Source organism: Bos indicus, chromosome 20 (assembly GCF_029378745.1).
Source record: "Bos indicus isolate NIAB-ARS_2022 breed Sahiwal x Tharparkar chromosome 20, NIAB-ARS_B.indTharparkar_mat_pri_1.0, whole genome shotgun sequence".
NCBI lineage: Eukaryota > Metazoa > Chordata > Mammalia > Artiodactyla > Bovidae > Bos > Bos indicus.
The window spans coordinates 9,532,462-9,538,818 of record NC_091779.1 but is presented as its reverse complement, the minus strand read 5'-3'; positions in this window follow the sequence as shown (position 1 = coordinate 9,538,818).

Genomic DNA, 6,357 nt, shown 5'->3' with positions numbered 1-6,357 from the left:
TGGGGATGTTGGGAAATGCTCCCTCCAAGGGAAGGGGTCTCGTGTGGATACTGTGCTCTCACCATCTGGTTGGGGAGTGTGTTGGTTGATTGCTTCTGTAGTTTTTAGTGGGGACTGGTGATCGAACTTGGCTTTCTTCTCTTCTCCTTATCTGGAGCTTAGAGCTGATTTCCTCTGGGACTTTCCTTCTTGAAGAAGAGCTGCTCTGACCACTATGCTTGGTCTACATCTGGAGAGAATTCTAAATGCTTTCAGTAAAGTCTCCAGGTATGGGGTGATGGCCAGTGCCTTGATTAGAGCCCGCTGACCCTATAAAGTGGAGTTGTACAGGCCACAGGGGAGGGGGACATTTATCCCGAACAACGGTAAACCCAAATGTCGAGCCAAGGGAGGAAAAGCTAACGAGAAGAAAGGACCACAGTGAGGTCGCGAGGGGCATCCCTGACAAGTTGGCCTTCTCTGGTGGTGACAAGTGACATGGCCAAGTAAGCAAGTCAGTGCACGTGTTGTGGGTATGCTGTATCTCCAGTGTCCAGGGAGGGACTGCAAAAGAAATGAAAATAAGATAGTGGGATTCGTCTTCCAGTCACTCACACGCTGGGTGTGGTGAATAGGGCTGGAGATCAGAGATCTGGGTGGAAAAAGACCTCAGTGGGCTGCAAAGAAATAGAACTAGTAGAGAGGTGTGAAAGGGAAGACTGTCTTGGAGGCCATGATTGTCAAGATTGTCAGCACCAGCAATAGGTGCTGAGGGTGTGGTTCAGAAAGCCTCCATGGAAAACACAGAATATTGATCTCAGGGCCGCTCAGACCTGGCTGGAATCCTGGCGCAGCTACTGGCTCAGCTGGGAGACGTTGGGGAAGGTACTTCACCTCGCCTGGCTTCAGTCTCCTCTTCCACAAAATGAGGGACGATAGTAGCATGTATATTTAAAAGTAACTGTGAAAATCAAATGAGGTACTGAGTGTAAAACTATTTGCCACACTGCCTGACAATGAGTGCTCCATAAATATTAGTATCAGTGTTAACTGATAAGCTTGAGATGGTGGGGAGGGGCCTAGGTGGGTAATGAGAACATATGTAGATTAGAGACATTGAATTTAAGAGTGAGGCTCTATGGGGATGACTTCCCTCGTGGCTCAGATGGTAAAGTGTCAGCCTACAATGAGGGAGAAAAGTGAAAGTGAAAGTGAGGTCGCTCAGTCGTGTCCGACTCTTTGCGACCCCATGGACTGTAGCCTATCAGGGTCCTCTGTCTATGCGATTCTCCAGGCAAGAATACTAGAGTGGGTTGCCATTTCCTTCTCCAGGGGATCTTCCCAACCCAGGGATCAAACCCAGGTCTCCCACATTGCAGGCAGATGCTTTACCATCTGAGCCACCAGGGAAGATCTCCTGGAGAAGGAAATGGCAACCCACTCCAGAATTCTTGCCTGGAAAATCCCATGGATGGTGGAACCTGGTAGGCTACAGTCCATGGGGTCGCGTCAGACAGGACCGAGCAACTTCACTTTCACTTTTTATGGGGATGCTTATTTCTTAGGTAAGTGTTGGAGGTGCAGCGTTTTCAGCTTGGGCTCAGACTAAGACAGTCTGCGTTTATATCTCGACTCTGCCTCATAATAGATGTGTTCAGCAAGTTATTTACCTCCTTGTACTTGGGTTTGCTCATTTGTAAATGGGAATGATTATAATCATACCTATCACTTAGGACTGTTATTGGATGTAAATGAGTTAGTACATAAAACACTGAAAACAGTATCTGGCACATAGTAAGTTCTACATGGTACTGGCTATTTTTATTGGTGCTATTGTTTTGTCATTTCATATATATACTTAACTTGAAAGTGAGTCACTCAGTTGTCTGACTCTTTGTGACCCCCATGAACTGTAGCCCATCAGGCTCCTCTGTCCGTGGAATTCTCCAGTCAAGAATACTGGAATGGGTTGCCATTTCCTTCTCCAGGGGATCTCCCCAACCCAGGGATCAAACCCAGGTCTCCCTCATTGCAGGCAGACTCTTTACCAACTGAGCCACCAGGGAAATTTCTGAATTATAAATGCAAAGAATCTAACATAGGAGTGAGTATTTGACTGACAAAATTAATTAGTGAGCTGCCAATGTCAGGCCTAAGTACCCAAGGGTCACTCATGGAAATAAAGGGTATTGCTGATGAGAGGTTCTTGGGTACTGCTGTTGCGTGTGATGACAGCTGGAGATTCCATCACATTCTAATCATGTTCAAAATGAAATCTTGGTTGCGAAATGAACACTAGAGAAGAGACACCAGTGTCCAGGATGCAATAAAAATTCAGGAACACACGATAAGAGTAGATCCCAGTGGTGACTAGGGTCACAGAATAAAGACTAGGATATGAATTTTCTTGGGTTCCTTCGCCTCATGCCAACTGAGGGACCTCCCCATCGTAACCACCTGTGGTAATTAAAAGGAACAACCATGAGGGCTTAGATGGCAGTGCTGGGGTATGTGTCTAGTAAATTTTAAGTCATTAGTCAGTCAGCTTATTGCTTGCATGGTTACAAAGCCCTCAGTTTTGTTTCGTTTCACTGGGAGCTATCATGCAGAGTTTCTGAGCCTGGGTAGAAGTGACAGGCTCGGGGCTCTTTGCGCTTGCAGAGACCCAGCCCAAGTGATGAGAGGCCAGTGTGGACGGTCTGGCTGGTTCCAGCCTCCTCCAAGGAGACCACGTATGAACACAGTGTAGAGCTGCTGGCAACCTGGAGGGAAGCTTAGAGAATGCATTTGTTGGGACTTGCCCAGGAGGTGTGACAGCATTCATCTGTCAGTTCACCCATCTGTTTATTCACCAAATATTTATTGAGCATTTTCACATGCCGTACTCGGTACTGGGCCCTGGGTTACAATAACACACGAGGCAGATGTGGTTCCTGGGCTGCTGACAGGCTGTCATGGTATGGTGGCAGCATTATGGGAGGGAAGGTGGCGCACAGACCACTTATGAAGAGGAACGTAGAGGTTCTGAGCTACAGAACTGGTTCTATAGCAGCCGAGAGGTCAGACGCCCTGCAGAAAGGGAGACAGTCCAAATCTGGTGTTTCTCTTAAGCAGAACCAGTACAGTTAGGTGAGGTCTGATGGAGTTGTTGAAACTACAGGGCTAGTACCACGGTGTGCTTCTGTCCCGCTTCTAAGCACAGGATGGCTGAGCTGTGCTAATGCCAACAAAAGTGTCTCCATCTTTATGTCATAGGCTCCCAGGCCTTGGGTGGCAGCCATCGATACAAACACAGAACAGGGCCTGGAGCTGAACCAAGGCTATAAAGTCTGCTCCTCTCTACCCATCTCTCCAAGAAACAGAACAGACTGCAGAGTAGTGTTAGGACTGTTGACATTTAAAAGCAGATTTCAATTTAATACTTCAGAAGGGCTTTAAAGACATACACAAAAGGTCTGAAACACATAATAAAATCCATGATAAATAGACATCCTCACTCCATCTCTCACCGCTCGCCACAATTCTTTGTCCAGTTATCTTCCAGGGAACATGTGGAGTTTAAAAATGAAATCGCAACTAGCACTTCTAGCGATGCTATGATGTCTGGTACATCAACTCATTTTTCTTTCAGAGGAAGTAAGTCACCTTTTTCGCATGTTCTTGACACCCATCTGCCACACCTTAGGGAGACCCCTCCTCTGTGCTGTCCTGAACTTTATCAATTACTACACCAAAAGAAATGTTTGTTGTTTAGTTCAAGTAGGTCAGTAGTGTTTTCTCTACCTTATAAAGAGGATTCTGTAAAATCAGAACGTAAATCTCAGTAACAACTGAGAAAAGAAGAGAGTTGCTCATAGCTCTAAAGGAAAATAGCATTGCAAAAATATCAAGATTCATAATTCACACAGATTAAATTATCCTTTAACTGCTTGGTCTCAAGAACCATGTTATTGCTGCATATTTTAAGCATCTCTTAAATAAGATTAATTTTTATAATGACAGGTAATGCCACTCACAAGGGGAAAATAACAATTTATTTATTATCCTAGATTAGGAATTAAAAAGCATTTCATTGCAATTTAACCGGTGAGTCGGAATCTTCATCCAGAGATCAGTTATCATCATCCTGGTGTGAAGCTCATTAACTTGGGGGAATGGGGAAGAAGCAGAGAGGATGGGGTGGAGGAGACCCGTGGGCTTTGAGCAGGCCCATCTGTGGATCTGGCCTCTGGGCTGTGTGAGGAGTCTGCCCTGGAGATGAAAGCAGGCAGTCTTTCAGGGTATCTAAGCAACAGTTCTTCAGACATGATTCTGGCTTTAATTTAAACCATATTTATTTTCTGATTACAAAATAAATTACAAACAATATTCATTGTAAATAATTAGAAAATTTTTGAAGCCCAAAGGATAAAATAGTAACTTGCCACATCCTTCCTCTGGAGACTCACACTGATAACATCTCCCTTTGTCTGATGAGGTTGTTTCAAAACAGGGACAATGATTGATGGAAAGTGAAAAGGCTGTGTGGCGAGAGCAGACTGGTGTGTCCCATGAGGAGCAAGGTGGCTGCTGCAGCTGGAGCAGAGTAACCCAACAGCAAGAGGGAGAATGCTGGGAGGGAAGGTCAGAGAGACAATGGGGGGCAGAACTGAGAGGTTCTGCAGGTCAGAGCAAGGACTGGACGTTTCATTCTGAGTGAGACAGGGAGCCACTGAAGGGTATTTATCAAGGGAGTGACGTAATATGACTGATGCTTCTTGGGAGCGGGGAGGCCAGTAGCACAAGGGTAGACGTAGTCAAGATATGATGCTGGCTCAGGTGAGGATGCCAGTGGTAGAGGTGGTTAAGAAAAAGGGTGTGTGTGTGTGTGTTAGATTCCAGATGTAACTCAAAGGCGGAGCCTAAAGTTACTGATAAATAGCCTGTGGAGGACAAGAGAGAGGAGGTGAGAATGGCTCCTATGTTTCTGTCCTGAGCAACAAGAAGGCATTGCTTGTTTACTGAGAAGTGGGAGACTAGAGGAAGGCAGATTAAAGTCAGGACAATAGGAGCTTAGCTTTGGATACATCACATTTGAGATGTCACTTCGACATCCAAGTAGAGGTTAACAAGTGGGCAGTTGGATTTATGACTCTGCAGTTTGGGGTGATGTCTGGGCTACAGAACTAAATTTTGGAGTTGTCAACATGGAGCTGGCATTTGAGGCCACTGGGCTGAATGAGATCACCCCGAGAGCGAGTGCACGTAGAGATGAGATCTGAGGATGACATCAGGGGAGCTCGAGAAGGAGCAGCCAGGGCAGGAGGAGGGGAAGCAAGAGGGTGGTGTCTCAGAGGTCAGTTGAAGAAAATCTTCCAAGAGGGAGGCAGTGATCAACCATCAAATCAAAACTGCTGATGGGTTGAGTCAGATTTGCTGAGCAATGACCACTGGCTTTGGCAGTGCTGAAGTCAACAGTGACTTTGACGAGAGCAGCTGCAGTGGAAAATTGGAAGTGCAGGGGGCTCATGAGGCGATGGGAGGAGACGAAGGGTAGACGAGAGGTAGAGGCCAAAGAGTAGGCTCAAGGAGTTCACCGTTGATGCAATGGAATTATGAGGCGTCCGAGTATTCAATCAGCAAAGAGGAGCTCATTCTTGTCTCTGGGTGTCTGTGAGGATCAGCTTGCTGGGTGTCTGCTAGATCAGGGAGGGGAGGATTCACCCAACTGAGAGCTGCAGAGAAATTCTTACGTCTGTAAAGATGGGATCAGGGGTGTCCAGCAGAGAACCCCTTTACTAGCCATTGTTGTCGTTCAGTTGCTCAGTCATGTCTGACTCTTTTTGACCCCATGGACTGCAGCACGCCAAGCTTCCCTGTCCTCCACCATCTCCCAGAGTTTGCTCAAACTCATGCCCACTGAGTCAGTGAGGCCGTCCAACCATCTCATCGTTTGTCGCCCCCTTCTCCTCCTGCCCTCAATCTTTCCGAACATCAGGATCTTTTCCAATGAGTTGACTCTTAGCCGACTGGCCATTGGCTGTCATCAGATAAGCAACGCAAAAGGTGGAATAATTTGATAAAAGCAGCTCACATTTTCTGTTGGTTTTCACTTTCCAAAAGTGCCTTCACATGTGTCACCTGATCTCCGCATGGACAGGGGAGGAAGCCATTATTTCATAGGCAAGGAAACTGGGACACGGTCAAGATCATAGGTAGCGTGAATAGAGGAGCTGGGACTCAACACGAGTTTTTTTTTTAACTCCAGGTCCCAGCTCTCTTAAAAGGCAGATGTTGCTTTTTTGTTTTTTTAGCTTGCTTGTGTGCATGCATGTGTGCTAAGTCGCTCCAGTCATGTTACAACAGTGAAATAATTCCCATGAGTCAGGCCCTCCTGGA